The sequence below is a fragment of the Pleurodeles waltl genome, chromosome 8 (genome assembly GCF_031143425.1).
Source record: "Pleurodeles waltl isolate 20211129_DDA chromosome 8, aPleWal1.hap1.20221129, whole genome shotgun sequence".
Lineage (NCBI taxonomy): Eukaryota > Metazoa > Chordata > Amphibia > Caudata > Salamandridae > Pleurodeles > Pleurodeles waltl.
In genome coordinates, this window is record NC_090447.1 from 1,259,814,954 (window position 1) to 1,259,832,750 (window position 17,797).

Below are 17,797 nucleotides of genomic sequence, written 5' to 3' on the forward strand. Positions count from 1 at the left end.
CTTTCTCCTCCGGGAGCTTGCATTGCTCCCCAAGCAGGGAGCTGCTTTAAACAGCAGCTCCCTGCTTGTGGGAGCAATGTTTTCATGTCAAATACACGAGAGGGAAAGAGATGAAAGCTCCTTTTCAAGCAAACAGGAGTTGTTTGACAGCTCCTGCTTGCTGAAAGCAGAGTTAGGTCTGCTTTTGCTTGGCTCCCACCAAACAAAAGCAAACAGCTACCTCCCCAGGTTGGGCACTTCGGGAGGTCACAGGAGCTGGCCTTGGAGGGTGGAAGTTCCCAGAGCCATGTATGGCCTCCCTCCATTGTTTGACATTTGTCCTGGAAAGGTAGTGGTTCCTTGGCCCAGGGATCCGTGACAGACCCTCTCCTTATTTCATTTAGTATCCCCAGGGAGAAGGTGGTCCATGAGGCCTGGGGGGGTCCGCAGGACCGCACATACTTTTCTAGCAGTATTTTGGCTCGGGAGGTGGTGGTCCGAGGGGCCTGTGCGCCCACATACTTTTAACTTTAAGCCCTGGGAAGCTGGCGATTCCCGGGGCTCTGCAGGACCCCCCTATTATTACTAAAGTATTTTGCCCCAGGGAGATGGTGGTCCCTGAGGTACGGGGGCCGCATGGCCCCTCACATACTATTAACTTTAAACCCCAGGGAAGTGGTGGGGCCCGGGGATTGTCCGCAGGAACCCCCTATTATTATTAAAGTATTTTGCCCCAGGGAGGTGGTGGTCTCTGCGGGTGGGGGGGCATGCGGTCCCCCACGTACTTTATACTCATAGCCTGTGGGGTGGTGGTCCCCGGAGCTTTAGTAAGCCCTAGGAGGGGAGGGCCTTGTGCTGTAATGTTGGCAGCCAATCAAATCCCTGCAGTATTTGTGAATTCGTCATGACACTAGATATACAAATTTGGATTTCCTTTAATTTCTTCTAAACTACTGAATCGATTTACACCAAATGAAAAAAAGACTCATCTGTAGACCAAAAGTTACCTTTTTGACAAATTTAGTGTACTTACATCCAGCGGTTCGGGCTGCAGACATGCCTAAAAAGTCTTAGGGAATTAACAGGGGAAACACACTTTTTTTTACCTTCCCTTTTTCTCTGCCCCCATTTCCTTGCAAAACAAAACCCTTGGGCACAGTTTTTTGGGAACGTTTTGTGAAGATTTGTCAAAAGGTGCTAAAGACATAGCCAAGTCAACAAAAGCTTTTTCAATGGAAACTAGGGCCCATATTTATACTTTTTTTAGCACCGCATTTGCATCATTTTTTTACGCAAAAACAGCGCAAACTTACAAAATACAATTGTATTTTGTATTTTTGCGCTGCTTTTGCGTAAAAAAGCGGCGCAAAAAAAGTATAAATAGGGGCCTAAGTCTTCACTATAACTGCCAACTAGCGACCGCAAGTAAGTAATATCCATATCTAGCGTCTGAGTGAGTCTGTGAGTGGGTGCGTGAGGGTCTGAGTGGGGCTGGAGTGGGGGCACGAGGGTCTGAGTGAGTCTGAGTGGGTGCAAGAGTGCCTGAGTGGGTCTGTAAGTGGGTGCGTAAGGGTCTGAGTGGGTGTATGAGTGGGAAAAAGATTAAAAGAGAGAGAGAGAGAGAGCAAGAGGGAGATAGAGAGTTTTTAGGCTTTGATGGATGCCATACTTAGAATGAGATATTTCTGCAAAATTAAAAATAAAAATATATTTGTCAATTAAAAACAGTAAGATCAACTTTCGTATGAGCCCAAAATATTTCAAGTTTAAAAATTGAAAAAAAAGGAGGGATATGAACAGGGAAACACCTGGACTCAAACCCTTAGAGGTCAGTGTGAAGGTCTGTGACCTTCACATTTAAGCTATTCTTTTTTTAATATATTTTTTTAACCCTTTATGGGATATCCCATCACCCTCCCCTTACACATAATCAGATGAATGCCCTAGGGAGGTGGTGGACCCAGATGCTATGGGGGAGGCCGATGGGCCTCCCCCACACAATTAAAGCATTTTGCACTGGGGACCTGGGGAGGTGGTGGTCTCCAGGGCACGGGGGCACACAGGTCCCCTCATATATCACACAAATTGCCCCAGGGAGGTGGTGGTCCCCCCACATTCAAAATTATGAATGCCAGGACCTGGCCCACTCAGGGGCTTTTAAAAAACAATGCTTTTTTGCTCTGGGATGTACCTCTGGGACCCCGCCACCAGAACTAAGGGGTCACGGTGTCTATACCATGGCCCCTTTTCTTTCCTATTTTTTGTGTGTTTTCTTCTGGGACTCGGCTAAAGCGAAGTCCCAAGATGGTTTGAAGTGTTGGCAGCCAATCAGCGCTGTGCATTTCCCTTGTAAATACTTCAAGGCCAGAGATATACAAATTTGGATGTTCCTAAATTTCTCAAAAAACTACTGAACAGATTAACACCAAATAAGCAAAACCACAATCTGAGTACCAAAAGCTAGCTTTCTGCAAATTTGGTGTTATTCCGTCCAGTGGTTCAGACTGTAGACGTGTCTAAAGGTCCTAAGGCAATTAACATGGGAAACACAACTTTTTTCACCACCCCCCCTTTTTCTCGGCCCCCGCTTGACGGGTCACCTTGAAACTTTCTGTGCGCAACACTTTTTGGGAAAATGTTGTTAAGATTAGTCAAACAGTGCCAGAGATATAGGCAAGTCAAAAAATGTTTTTTTCCATGGAAACATGGTCCTAACTATAACTACCTAGTAGTGACCGCCACTAGGTAATATATATATCAATTATTTGACCCACTTCCTGGGGGTCATCTTAAGTGAAAAATCAATAACTCCTGCCATTTTTTGAGATTTTTCTTACTGAGATATTCTGTGGGAGTGCCACAGGACCGAAGCAAAAAATAATTTATTTTTGTAATTTTGAACCCGGGCGGCCCTTTTGGGTACCCCCCACACGGGCTATGGGAGCAGGGTATACCTACCCTGCCCACTTAAATTGTGTTTTTTAAAACATTTTCAGGACAGGAACAAAGTCCCTGAGTCCTGTAATGGCCACCACAATGTTTTTTTTCATGAGGTAGCCAATCAGAGTGCTCGCTCTCATGGGACCCTGACTCCCGCAGGAGTGAGGAGTGAGGTGACTGTTGGGGTAACAAGGATGTGATATTTTTTGAAGATAGATGGATAGATAGATAGATTTTTTGAGGCTCTCATTCTTATGGTTACTTTTCAGGAATTGCAGTTTTCTATCAAAATGCAGAGAGTTGATTACACAGAAATATTGCCAAGCTATAGTCATTCACTATTACAGCCTAGAAACCTAAATGAAAAGTTATGTAAAATATGCTTGCATATAATATTAAGCATATATCCTTGTTCAATCAATGTGTCTGGACAGGATGTGATGTCCTGAGTTTCTGTTTTCTCTCTTGTTCCTTTCCCTTTTCCCCCCACCTTTACCACTGGGCCTCATTTTCATGTGTATGTGGTCAATGGCGTGGATAGCAAGAGACAAGAAACTGCATCACTCCCATGACATCCGGTGCACATGTTTAGTGTTTTCCTGCCATGATGTTTCAACAAATAAATTGGGCCTGGTGATTGAGAGGTGTAACAGAACCATCCCAGCAATCCTCTGACTCAATTTAGTTTTTACAAATCTTTCAAAAAGTTCACAAAATGTATGAGACACTGGAAAACATCGCCAATAGGTCTGGCTTCCATTTTAAATCTCGTGTGAGGCCTCTTGGCTCTGCAAATGTTACTGATTGGGGAAACATAGTAACTGCAGGGGTCATACAGATGGGCTGAAAATGGTGAAGTGACCCACAGAGAGGTTGCAAGACAGGGCAGGGCAGCACATACTGCAGAGAGGAGTGGAGTCTGGCTGCCGTCTGAAATGGCCGCCTCGTAGAGCTCCGAGACTGGAGGGGAGAAGGGTTACCCAAACAGCTGTCAAAAAGCCTCCTTGGAGCCAGAATGAAAGGCAATATAAATGTGATAACAGTGTCATAACTCTGAAGTTATTTCTGAAGTGAGAAATGACAGTTAAAACAGAGTTCTTAATTGAAGCCCTGAAGCCTGGCTACAAATCACCTGAACAGGGCCCCTCAGCTGAGCAAATAACAATACTTTCTGTCAGGACACAGAGTCAGCTGCTGAAGAGATAAGGGGCTTTCTTCATGTTTAAACTGGGAGGTTGCACCAGGGGAATTAAATTACTGTTGACCTTTGGTTGACCTCTCCACACAGTACAGGGAAGCCTCCGGCAACCCTCAAATCTGAGGTATTTTCTCTTCATTTAACTGTTCAGACTCCATTATGTGATATGTGAGCACAGGAATTTCTTGTCAGCAGAGTGTGTGGAGCAAATGCAGTTAGGAAAGTGAGTGTTGTACACCATTTCTGCAGCTGAGAGAGTCTGTGAATGTTACTCATTCTGTTAGGAAATACAGCCAGTTTCTTAACAGATAAGTGGAATTTCCTTTTTTGAAAGTTGAAAGGCTGCTGTAGGGGAAACATATGAACTTTCACTTCTGAGGTATTTCTCTTCATTTGACAGTTTAGAGTCTCCTACACAATTAAGTAAATGCTGGAATTCCCATCAGCAGAGGGTGTAAAGCGAATTTGGATAGGCAGGCAAAATGTGAGCTATTTCTGATGCACTGGTTTTTAGGGACACCTGTCTGAAAGGATTCAGTCATTATTTTTTAAAATTCTAGAAGTCTGTGGAAAATACTAATTCTGTCAGGAAACACAGCCAGCTGCTGATGAGATAAGTGAAAAGGCTGCTGTAAGAGAAGCATATGAGAACTCTCAACTCTGAGGTATTTCTCTTCACTTAACTGTTCAGATTCCATTACATGATTATGTAAGTGCAGGAATTTCTTGTCTACAGGTGTGTGGCGTAAATACAGTTGGGCAAGTGAGTGTTGTACACCGTTCCTACAGCTGAGAGAGTTTGTGAAAATTACTCATTCTATCAGAAAACACAGACGGTTTCTGAAGAGATATGTGAAATTCCTTTCCTTGAATGTCGAAAGGCTGCTGTATGAAAAGCATATGAACTTTCACTTCTGAGGTATTTCTCTAAATTTGACAATTCAGACTCTACTACGAAATTAAGTTAATGACGGAATTCCTATCAGCAGAGGGGGTAAAGTGAATTTTTCATAGGCAGACGAAAACTGTACATTTCTGATGCAGTGTTTTTCAGGGACAACCGCTTGAAAACATATAGCCATAATTTTAAAATCCCAGATGTCTGTCACCATTTACAGTGTTAATATCTACCTACTTTGTGACTCGATTGGATACCATATTTGATTACTAAGCTGTATTATTTTTTGTCTTCTCTAACATTAAAGTATAACAGTATGGCCAGTGACAAATCTAATAGAAAGCCTTTGTTTACACAAATAGTAGGGAACACTGTACCTCCAGGCACTTCTTCTATTGTGCCACAAGACATTGCTTTAAAAAGAGATATCTGCCGTGGGGCAATGATTGGGATCTATGGATGTCAAAATTTCAGATCTCGCAACAGAAATGAAGACAATACGGATGGATCTAAACTCTTTTCATACCAAAGTGGAAATGTTAGATAAAAGAACCACCTTTTTGGAAGAGAAATTAGATAATGCAAAGTATTGGGGCCCGGATATCTGGCACCTAAAACAAAAAGTTATAGATTTGGAAGACAGGGCCAGAAGAAATAACATTTGTTTTTATGGAATTCCAGAAAAAATGGAAGTCAATAATGATGTGAAGAACTTGCTACTAACGTTAATACCGTGGCTACTGAGCATATCTTTTGAGCATCCAGTTGAGTTGCAGAGAGCTCACAGAATTCGATCAAGAACTTCAACTTCAACTCTTGAATCTAGACCTAGACCGATTATAGAATGCCTCTTACATCATGAACTGGTACGCTTCCTGGACAGTTTGGATGACCAACATATGGACTCAACACCACCACCCCTGAAAAAAACATCTATGAATAGTCCGCTTCAATTACAGAATGATCCACAAAGCCATCGTACTGGTAGATTACAGGTCTGTACCTTTAAGAAATACTTTGACAGAGATAAAGCAGTCCACTACGTAGAGGTGTTCGCCCAGGAAAATTCCAGAGACAAATCGAGATCACCTCTAAAGTCATCCACGTCTTTTGATAAAGTAACTGATGCTCAACCTTCCACTGTCATTTCTTCCAGCTAGATAAGTATATTTATACATGCTATGTATTAATATAATATTATTACTGTTTTACTGCAGTTATCCATTCCAATGGATACAATTCATTTACTTTCCTCATATATTGTTGTTCAATACCCATGTACATTTCATACTGTATTTGTTTATGCAGATTTTCTCTTGGATAGACTTTATAACTCCATGCAGTAGTTTTTCTTATAATCTATTTACCATGATTGGTTTTCCTTTCCTCCCCTGCCGAGTCTGGGTCTAGAATTGAGGTTTAGACCCACTGGCGAAAGATACATATTCTTTGATCTGCAGTGTTCTTTTGCATTCTAGCACTTAGAACGGTGTACTTACACCATTTAGGGTTTAGTGATAACAATATTTTATGATTATAGTTCCACATATTGGTTTCAGGTTTACTATATTCCGGATAGTTTTTTTTTCTCTCCAGTAATTTTCCACTATCACATTACCATACAATTTATCTACTTCCTTTTTCCTTTTTTTTAGCATTTTGACTCAGTTTCACACAGTACAAATATACTCTAACATTTCGAGTCAGCATCATGACAACAAGTCCTATGCAAATTGTCTCTATCAATGTCAATGGCTTTAATAATTACATTAAAAGGAAGACAATTCTTTCCTATGTAGCCTCCAAACCTACTGACATTGCTCTCATCCAGGAGACTCATCTATCTGATATAGAATCAGAAAAATTAAAACGAAATTCTGTAGGCCAGATTCTTTACAGCTGAAAATCCCCTTCTCACGTATCAGGCGATCCTACATCCCACATTACTACTAGGAAAAGTGGTGTAGCCATTCTAATACGGAAAACACTGCAATGCCAAATACTACAGTCATGGTCTGATGAGGATGGTAGATTTGTTTTAGCCAAGCTTAACGTTGGTAATAATATATTAGGAGTGGGTTCCATTTATGTCCCTGTTGGGACTAAAGCCCCCTTTTTCCTTCATCTAAATAGAATTCTAACAGAAATGGGAATTTCCAGAATAGTTTTGGGAGGCGATTGGAATCTTGCTCCAGATGTGATCTTAGACAGAACGGGTCCCCTGGACACAACTCATGGTAGAGATAGAGCCATACTGGGAGACATCAGAGAAGATCATGGTTTGATTGATATCTGGCGCTTACTACATCCATCACATAAGGAGTTTACGTATCACTCAGCAGTACGTGATTCCTATAATAGAATAGATTACTTCCTTGTTTCACATTCTATTACACCACAAGTACTAGATTGTGATACTTTAGAAATTGCACTGTCAGATCATGCTCCTATCAGTCTCCAGCTTGATTGGGGTCTGAAACGCCCTTGTAGGAAACCATGGCGATTAAACAAATCTTGCTACAATCTACCAGCAGAAAAGTCACAATTACAATTACATTTGACTACTTATATGAAAGATAACAAAGGCTCATTTTCTTCTCCACAAATCTTATGGGCAGCTGCTATTAGGGGGCAAATTATGAGGAATTCTGCCACAACAAATAAACGCAGAATAGAACAACAGGCCATTTTGGAAAATGATATAAAAACACTGACACATACTCATTTTAGTAATCCAACTGAAACTTTCAGATTGGAAAAATCTAAGATGGAACTTAATACACTATGGCCCTCATTACAACATTGGCGGTAAATCCCGCTTACCGCCGTGCAGAAGACCACCAACACACCGCTGCGGCGGCGGAATTCCGCTACAGCTATTACGACCCACAGCTCGGAATCCGCCAAAATCTAGACACCCACACAAGTCCGCCACACCAAAGGTCAGTGATAAACTGGTGATAACAAAACCTCCACCGTCACCCCAACAGGAATACTCCCACACTATCACGACCCACGAATCCACGCGTCGGTCTTTCAACCAGGGTATTCCATTGGCGGTACACACCGTGCGCTCAAAATACACACACATTTACAAAACACAACCACATTGGACAATTCGAAATACTCACACCTGATACACATACACACACCACTCCCACACACCCAATACAATATAAAACACACACCCACAAACCCGTACTACCAAAAATTTAGAACGAAGCACAGAAAGAGACACCACCATCAACAAACTAGCATCCACAGGCACACAACACCATCGCTCACACAACATCCACACACCTCACACAACACACCCAAACACATCCCCTCACACATCACAACACACACCACCTCACACATCACCCACACCACATCATGGCACCGCAAAGACACCCCAGGTTCTCTGAGGAGGAGCTCAGGGTCATGGTGGAGGAAATCGTCCGGGTAGAGCCACAGCTATTCGGATCACAGGTGCAGCACACCTCCAAGGCTAGGAAGATGGAGCTATCGCGCAGAATCGTGGACAGGGTCAACGCAGTAGGACAGCATCCAAGAACACGGGATGACATCAGGAAGAGGTGGAACGACCTACAGGGGAAGGTACGTTCCGTGGTCTCAAGACACCAGATTGCAGTTCAGAGGACTGGCGGCGGACCCTCACCTCCTCCCCCAACAACTAACAGCATGGCAGGAGCAGGTCTTGGCTATACTGCATCCTGAGGGCCTCGCAGGAGTAGCTGGAGGAATGGACCCTGGTAAGTCAAATTTTAACTATTACATCCCCCACCCTACCTGCATGCTATCACATACCCCCACCTTCACCCTCACCCCCAACATTCTAACACCTCACATATGTCCCACTATCACAAAGCACCCATCCCAACAAAAAGCCCTGCATGCAACACCAAAGCATGGACACCCATCACCAAAGCATGTCCACCACAGATACCCACACAGATCCCCAAATCAAATATTACACAAGGTCCTAGACAGGAATGTAAGCACTGGGGTACAGAGTCACCCACCCATTGCACACAATGGCACACACAGATGCAATAATCATGCCTTTACACCCCTGCAAGACCCCTACCCAACATCACCGGACAGGAGGTTCCAGACGTGTCCACTCCCCCCACAGAAGAGGCCCACAGTGATGACAGCAGCTCTGTCCAACTGGATCTAGATGACCAGCCCGGCCCATCTGGGGCCTCAGGACAGTCGGTTCCCCTCACACTGGCACATGCCACCACAGAGCCTCCCCCCTCAGGAAACACCAGCAGAGCACCCACCCAGCGGGCCCACACCTCTGTCCCCAGGACATGTCAACCAGCAGTGTGTCCACCACTACAGGGAACCCAGGCAAACCCACAAACCCAAGAACATCAGGGACCTGGGGGCACTGGCAGTGGGCACACGGTTCAGGGGAAAGAGGAACAGGAAACCAGGGTAACTGGGAGGACTGCTGTGCTACAGGGGGAGGACAGGCCCAGGGAACCCACTCTCCACGAGGCCCTCTCCAACATCATGGGAGCGTACTATCATTCCCAGGAGACAATGGCAACAGTACTGGCCAAGTTTCAGGAGACCCAGTGGCTGCAGGAGGAACAGTATTTGGGGATCAGGGAGGAACTCAAGTCCATCAACACCACCCAGGTCACCATTGTAGGGGTGCTGAAGGACCTTGTGAACACCAGGAGGGACACTGTGGCACAACAAGGGGCCCCTGACACTAGCCTCGATGATGAACTGCCCACCACCTCCGCCGGCACTAGTGGACAGGAGGCACCGCCAGAGGACCACGACACCAGCACCCTACCCCCTGCAGATGGAGAACCACCCCGCAAACGGTCCCTGAGATCCAGGACAAAGACAGAGAACAATGCCAAGACCCCCGCCAAGAAATGAGACCACCCTGAATGTCATCCTTCTGTCCCACTTCATCGCCCTGTCCATCATTAAACTGCCCTAGCTCCACTTCCTATGCCCCTTTGGACAATGCACCTGTGAAACAAATAACTGGACTCCACCATGGACATTCCTCCGCCATCACCCCTGACCATTTTCCAACCCCGTCCACTAATTTGCACTTAAATAAACACCATTGAATCACAAAACAATCTGGAGTCAGTCTGTGCTTTCACAAATGTGTATTTGCAATAACTAAGGAAAATAGCAATGTCCATTGTATTGCCAACATACCTATGTCACACAGTTCTAGTCCATGAGGTAATATAGCAGAGGTCACACAGTGGGACACACATCTGTGAAATGGAAAGGCAAAGTGACAGGTCAGGGTCCATACACTGGGTGAAAGTGACAGACATTTGATAGGTCTAACAATTGTATGAGATGTAGGAGGCAGTGATGTCTTCTTACCTGTGTCTCACTGGAAGTATTGCTGGATCACTTTGGGCCAGATGTATCATCTGATTTTGCACTCGCAAACAGCGAAATCGGCCGTTTGCAAGTGCAAAATCAGGGTCTGCAATGCATCAAATGCATTCGCAGACCAAAAACAGAAAAGTGCAAAAATTGCGATTTTCTGCGTTGCGACCTGGATTTTGCGAATCGCAATTTGCGATTCACAAAATCCAGGTAACAATGCAATTCTGCAAAAAATCGCAAATTGCGATTTTTCGCAGAATGGTATTTTGCAAGTGCAAAATACCATGACCTGCAACCAGGTGGTAACCTGGTGCAAAATTTAAAAATGCAGTAAAACTGCCTTTTTAAATTTGATATGTAAAGCACACATGCCCTTTTGGCATGTGTGTACTTTACATGCGCAAAAAAAAAAAAATATGGGGTGCAGGAGAGGGGGCCTTAGGCCCCCAGCACCCTGGCCCTTTGCTTTTCCCAAATTGTGATTTCTGTTTCAGAATTCGCAATTTGCGAAAATGCTAAAAATTCGCAGCTATGGGCCAACAGGCCCATAGCTGCGAATGGGGCCAGTATCGCAATTTGCGATTCGATAATTGCATTTGCGATTTTTAAGAAATCGCAATTACCGAATCGCAAATGGGATACATGGCCCTTTGCGATTCGGTAATTGCGATTTCTTAATTTACCTCCTGAGATCCCTCACTGTTGGGCAGTCTACCATTCTGAATGCCATCCAGGGTGTAGAGAGGCAGTTGCAGCAAACAAATGCATACCTGGCGGGCATTCATTCTGGCCAGGCAGCCCAACAGAGAGCATTTCAGGCTCTGGCCTTAGCACTGATGGCAGCCATTGTCCCTGTGTCCAGCCTCCCCCCTCCAACTTCCTCCACCCAGACCCAATCCCCTGTACCTCAGCCTATCCCAAGCACACCATCAGACCAGCAAGCACACACCTCAACACACAAGGGTGGCTCAGGCAAACATAAGCACCACACATCCCACAGGCACTCACACAAGCATCATACCCATGCACACATACCAACATCCATTGCCTCCACTGTGTCCCCCTCCTCCATGTCTCCCTCCTCCCTCCCAGTCTCGTCTCCACTCACACCTGCATGCACTACATCCTCAGGCACTACCTCCATCACCAGCACACCCATCACCACACACCGCTCACGTGCACTCACCACCCACTACCATTCACACATCCCCTGTATCCTCTCCCAGTGTGTCTGTGAGCCCTCCTCCCAAAGTACACAAATGTAGTCACACACCCACCCAACAGCCATCCACCTCACAACAGCCTACACCCCATGCACCTTCACCCAAAGTCACCAAACGAACACCTCCTACAACCACTACCTCTTCCTCCACTCCCATACTCCCTCCATCTACCCGTCCCAGTGTGTCTAAAAAACTTTTCCTATCAAATGTTGACCTCTTCCCTACACCTCCCCCCCCGTCCGTCCCCTAGGGCCCGCCTTTCCAGGTCCCAACCCAGCACCTCAGCCACCACATCACCGGGCACAGTGGTGCCAGCAATAACGGGATTTTGGAGTGCGCCAAGCAACAGGGCTGCCAGTGTCCCAAGGAGCAAGGGCAAGGACATTCCGCCACCTCCAAAACAGAAAAAGTTGCCCACATCCCGGAGGGAGAAGGCCAAAACACCTACCACCAAGGGCTCAGTCGAGACAAAAATTGAAAGTGGCAAGGCAGCTGCACCACCATCCAAGGTGGGGAAGGGCCTGAAAATCAAAGGCAGGTCCACGTCGACCCCAAGCTGCACGGCAGACAAGACTGCCACAGGCACCGCCACCTGCACCACCGCCACAGACACCGCCGCCAGCACCCCAGACACTGAGCCCTTCACCAGCACCGCCGTCAGTGAGCCCGCCACCAGCACCGCCGCTACTGTCACTGCCGCCAGCACTGCAGTCAGTGAGCCCGCCACCAGCACCGCCTCTACTGACACCGCCGCCAGCACCGCAGTCAGTGAGCCCGCCACCAGCACCACCGCTACTGACACCGCCGCCAGACACTGAGCCCTTCACCAGCACTGCCGTCAATGAGCCCGCCACCAGCACCGCTGCTACTGACACCGCCGCCAGCACCGCCAGCGGCCCGCAACATCCTAAGCCAGTGGCACTACCGCAAACATGGCTGCCATCCCCAGTGGTCAGTTGTACGAGGCTGGTTGTCAGTTCCAGGAGCATGGGAAGCTTGCATGTTGCACCACCGCCAGTGGAGTGTCACATCCACTACCTCAGTCCTTGGCAGGATGAAGCACTCTGGGCACAAAGCCCCCTCCAGAACCAGTGGAGAAAGGCATCCACTAACTCAGTCCTTGGCAGAATAAAGCACTCTGGGCACAAAGCCCCCTCCACAACTAGTGGAGTATCACATCCACTACCTCAGTCCTTGGCAGGATGAAGCACTCAGGGAACAAAGCCCCCTCCAGAACCAGTGGAGTATCACATCCACTACCTCAGTCCTTGGCAGGATGAAGCACTCTGGGCACAAAGCCCCCTCCAGAACCAGTGGAGAAAGGCATCCACTTGTGAGACTGTGGCTTGGCACTCCCCAGGATAAAGCAGTGGGCAACCAACCCACTGGAGAGAAATGAGAGACTGTGGCTTTGCACTCCCCGGGATAAAGCAGTGGGCAACCCACCCACTGGAGAGACTTGAGAGACTGAGAGACTGTGGCTTTGCACTCCCCAGGATAAAGCAGTGGGCAACCCACCCACTGGAGAGACTTGAGAGACTGTGGCATTGCACTCCCCAGGATAAAGCATTGGGCAAACCACCAATTGGAGAGACTTGAGAGACTGTGGCTTTGCACTCCCCAGGACACACCAATGGGCATGGAGGCCCCTCGTGGAGCTGGCGTTGTGCCCCCCCTTCCCCCTGAGGTGCCTGTTTCATTTTGATCTGATGCCCCAGCAGTGTTCTCTCCATTTCGAGTCTGGTATCTAGTGTGGGCATTGATGAAGCAGAAAAAGAAAGACTAACGAATATTCATATATCATGTAACCAAATCGTATAAGGTAGTGTGATTTTAGCAAAGAAAAATAATGTATGTGGGAAAATGTGCCCACGAGGTAGTTCGCCATTATTATAAACGAGCTTAATTAATCATGTAGAATCGACAAATGTAGTAATACGTCATAATTGCAAATGTATTCTATGATTTTCTTGTTGAAACAGTTTTATGCTTAGCTTAAATTTAGCGGAGGCTTTGGCCTAGTTGCCTAGTCTCAAATTTAACTGCGTGGTTTTCACTTGTATTAACAAAAACGTACTTTTATTTTAAGGTTGTATTTTTTCCAGTAGAAATGACTAATACACTTATCTCAAGGTTTCGTGCTAGGCTAGTTTCATCCCTTTTGAAGTAAGGTCAGTTTCTGAAGGTGCAGACAATAAAGACACTGATATAGAATTAATTGGCAAACTTTGTTGCTACTTTTGTTCCAAGGCTCCAAGGTCACCTTATGCACAAATGAGTACTAAGAGAAAGACACTATTCATTGGTCAAAAGGAAGCCACCCTATGAACCCTCCAGTGGAAGACCCTGAAGAATTTGGACCGTTTCTTACTTAAACCCACCGGACAAAGAGAAGTCAGCCATTTTCTTTGATGCCATTTTGAATCCAGATTCAAGACTCCATTTTAAGTGACACTTTGATGCCGTTTCTCTGTCGCAGAGAAAGAGACTTTAAGAATTCTCACCCTAGAGACTTTAACTTTAATTTTGCCCCGTCTTGTCCATCCAGTAACTTTTGCCCCATTCTCCTTGCTGCCGCAAGGAAACTTGCTTTAACTTTGCCCCCTTGAAATCTGCCCTATGCTGATCGAACCGGTACCTGAAGGACGAAGACTTTTCCTTGAATGCTGATTGTATTTGGTAAATATGAAAGGATAATTGTATTATGCATTGTGTTTTCCTTTTTAAGTACCAACTGCTTATTTTGATAGAACCCAAGCTAGAAGTTTTCTAAATTTGTTTTGACTAAATTTGTTTTGCATGAAGCCCCACATGCCAATGCTAATTAGAGGCTAGTCGAGGTATTCATGTGATGCACCATGCTAAATTGAAATCTTGTTATGCTGACCGATGTATGCAATTAGTCAAATTCAGTTACTTATATTAGTAATTTGCATTGCTATAACCGAGTGCATTATAATCCAGATATTGCGTAGATCGAGTTTCTTCCGTCGCTATGGACAGCTAGTAATGTTCGTATACGTATATCATTTGATTTTGAGACTTACTTATATTGTGCTAGCTTTGTTAATATAGGGAAATAAACTCATTAACTTTTAATAAACTGGTGTGGTTATTCATCACTGAAAGGTCATGGTGTGTCAAATACTGATTACTATTGATTCTTGATTGTTGATTGATTATTAATCGATTATTGGTTATTGATTATAAATGGTTATTGATGATTGATTTGAGTGATCCGACTATTCTTGGATGAGGAGAACCCAACTAGGTCAAAAGGTTCACCGACCTCCAGCGTGTCCAAGTACCAGTAATTTATAAAGACTGGGCGCGCTATCAGCCTCGCCCATGCATTTTGGGCCAAGTGGTCCACGGACTATGAATGGTGCACTACCCGGACTTGCATAGTTGGTGTACTTTATTATTTATGCTGTATTTAAAGTTCTGACTAACGGATTTTTATTGATTACAATTGTTACAATCATTTCCTTTTGTCATTGCGTTCTTCCGGGAGGGTTGAGGGGTGTAAATGTAATGTTGCAGCATGTATTAGTGTGCGTGTTGTTGTGGGTGAGGGTGGGGGTGTTGCGTGTTGCGTGTGTGTCTCACTCTCTTTTCCCTATCCCCTCCCCCTCCCCTGTGTTGTAGGTGCAGTACTCACCGTGGTCGTCGCCGCCGTCTTTCGTGCTCCTGGTAGAGGAGCAGGAATACTATCGCAGGGAGTATTTGGAGTTCTGGCTCCATGGCGTCCTGGTTCCTCGTGGGTTGTGTAGAGGTGAGTGTTTCCCCTTCCAAGTCCTGTTTCCGCCGTGTTTTTGTTCGAGTTGAATCCGCCCCAGAAAAGGTGGCAGATTGGCCTATCATAATAGTGGGGGCGGTACATTGTCTTCTGCCTGTCTGTTGGCGGTGACCGCCAAGCTGTTTGTTTGTACCGCCATGGCAGTCAGAGTGTTAAAGTGGCTGTCTATGTTGGTGGTTTCCGCCATGGTCGTGATTCAATTTTTTTTTCCGCTGGCCTGTTGGCGGTCTTACCGCCGCTTTAACACCGACCGCCAGGGTTGTAATGAGGGCCTATCTGCTTCCGAAGCAGAATATATGCTATATAGCCTTAAGGCTCGCAATTATGAACAAGGAGATAAAGCAGGCTGTTTACTAGCGGCACGATTAAAACAGCGAGAAGCTATGACAGCTATTCCAGCTATATATTACCCTGAGGGTAAGCTAACAACTGAGACTCAAGCAATAGCTAATACGTTTGCAGATTATTATACCAAGTTATATAGTTCAGAAGTTGATGATGACCTCCTCAAAGAACAGGAATTCTTTGATAAAATAACACTCCCCTGTCTCAATGAACAGGACCGGCTCATACTGGCGGGCGAAATAACAAAGGATGCAATCACGCAATCAATCTCCAGTCTCCCATACAATAAAGCACCTGGAGAAGATAGTTTTCCTGGGGAATTTTACCGTTGGGTAAAACCAGAAGCAATAGATGCCCTTTATGAGGTATATAAAAAAGCAGAGGAAACTGGTAGGCTCTCTGCACTCTCAAATAAAGCCATCATAGCTGTCCTTCCCAAATCTGAGAAAGATCCATTATACTGCAGTAACTATCGCCCGATTTCTCTTCTGAATACAGATTCGAAGCTATTAGCCACTATTCTTGCCAAAAGACTCAAACAAGTTATCTCTAAACTCATACATAATTCTCAAGTTGGATTCATGCCAGGCAGAAACTCTCATAGCCACCTCCGCACTTTGGCTCACATACTTTGGTTTTCCAAGTATGCTGGAGAAGACAGAGTAGCATTATCCTTAGATGCCGAGAAGGCCTTTGACCACATTGAATGGAGCTATATGTTCCGTACATTGCACAGGTTGGGATTAAGTAATGATTTTATCTCTAAGGTTTAATGGTTATACAAGACACTAATGAATTAAGGGGGTTTCCTTTCAAAAACCTTTATAGTGCAAAGAGGTACCCGCCGGGGTTGCCCTTGTTCGCCCCTCTTACTTCTTCTTTCACTTGAACCACTGGCTGAAGCAATAAGACAGTGTTCACAAATAGCAGGCATTCCCACACCAGCAGGCATCTCAAAACTACTTCTATACGCGGATTATATATTACTCACACTTACGGATACACCTACTTTACTCTCGGTACTCATGTCTACTATTTCTCGCTTCTCAAACATTTCTGGATACAAAGTCAATTAGAATAAAAGTGAAGCTCTCCCATTGTCCTGGGGTACAACAAAAGCAGCTATCTTAGGCTACAATTTTCAATGGAAAGCAGATCGCCTGAAGTATCTAGGTATTTATATCAACACAGGTTTAGAACGTATGATTCAAGATAACTTAGATCCACTCATTGCTAAAACAAAGTCGGAATATGAAAAATGGTCCAATCTAAACCTGGCCTTTTGAGTTCAGGCAGTGAAAATGATTATAGTGCCTTGTTTCACTTATGTTTTTGGTATGTTACCTTTGACAGTTAAAATATCAATCTTGCGAGACATTAACAAAGGCATTAAAACCTTTATTTGGGGATCTCTGAGACCTAGACTCAAAATCTCCAAACTGATTGCTCACAGGCGATATGGTGGCCTTAGTTTACCATGCATTGGACATTACTATACAGCCCTCCATTTATCTCAGTTGGTTTATCTTTGGCCAAGACAGGATGACCCACCTACTATGGGTTCTTATTGAAAGGCAATCTTTACAGGCATCTTCAGGTTTGCAAATGTTTCATACTCATAAAAACATCTAACCCTATTATTCAGTCTATGCTTAAGATTTGGATACACGCCCACAACTCTTTAAGAGTAATCCGAGGCTACATAATAAGGCTCCCATATGCCATAACGCTGATACTAGAATAGGGAAACATATAATTTCCTGGGATACATGGGAGAGAGCAGGTATTCTAATGTTGGATTATTTATTCACTTTAGGATGCGAGCTTAAAACCTCTACAATGCTTCAGATAGAATTTCAACTCCCTATCTCTCAAAAGGGGAAATACTTACAATTGAAACAAGTTCTACTTAGTAGACTAGGACCATTTCCATGGATACCTGAGGATTCCCCAGTCTTACAATACTTAAAACCTTGGGGAAAATTGAAAGGAGTGGTCTCTGGATTTTATAATCTCATAGTGCATAAGCT

The 17,797-nt window shown here is 45.0% G+C and overlaps 1 protein-coding gene across 1 annotated transcript in view; it reads right to left on the reverse strand.

Annotated features, from left to right (window-relative positions):
- Window positions 1-17,797, reverse strand: part of ALOX5AP (arachidonate 5-lipoxygenase activating protein) — a 273,706-nt gene that overhangs the window by 3,194 nt on the left and 252,715 nt on the right. The window lies entirely within an intron of this gene.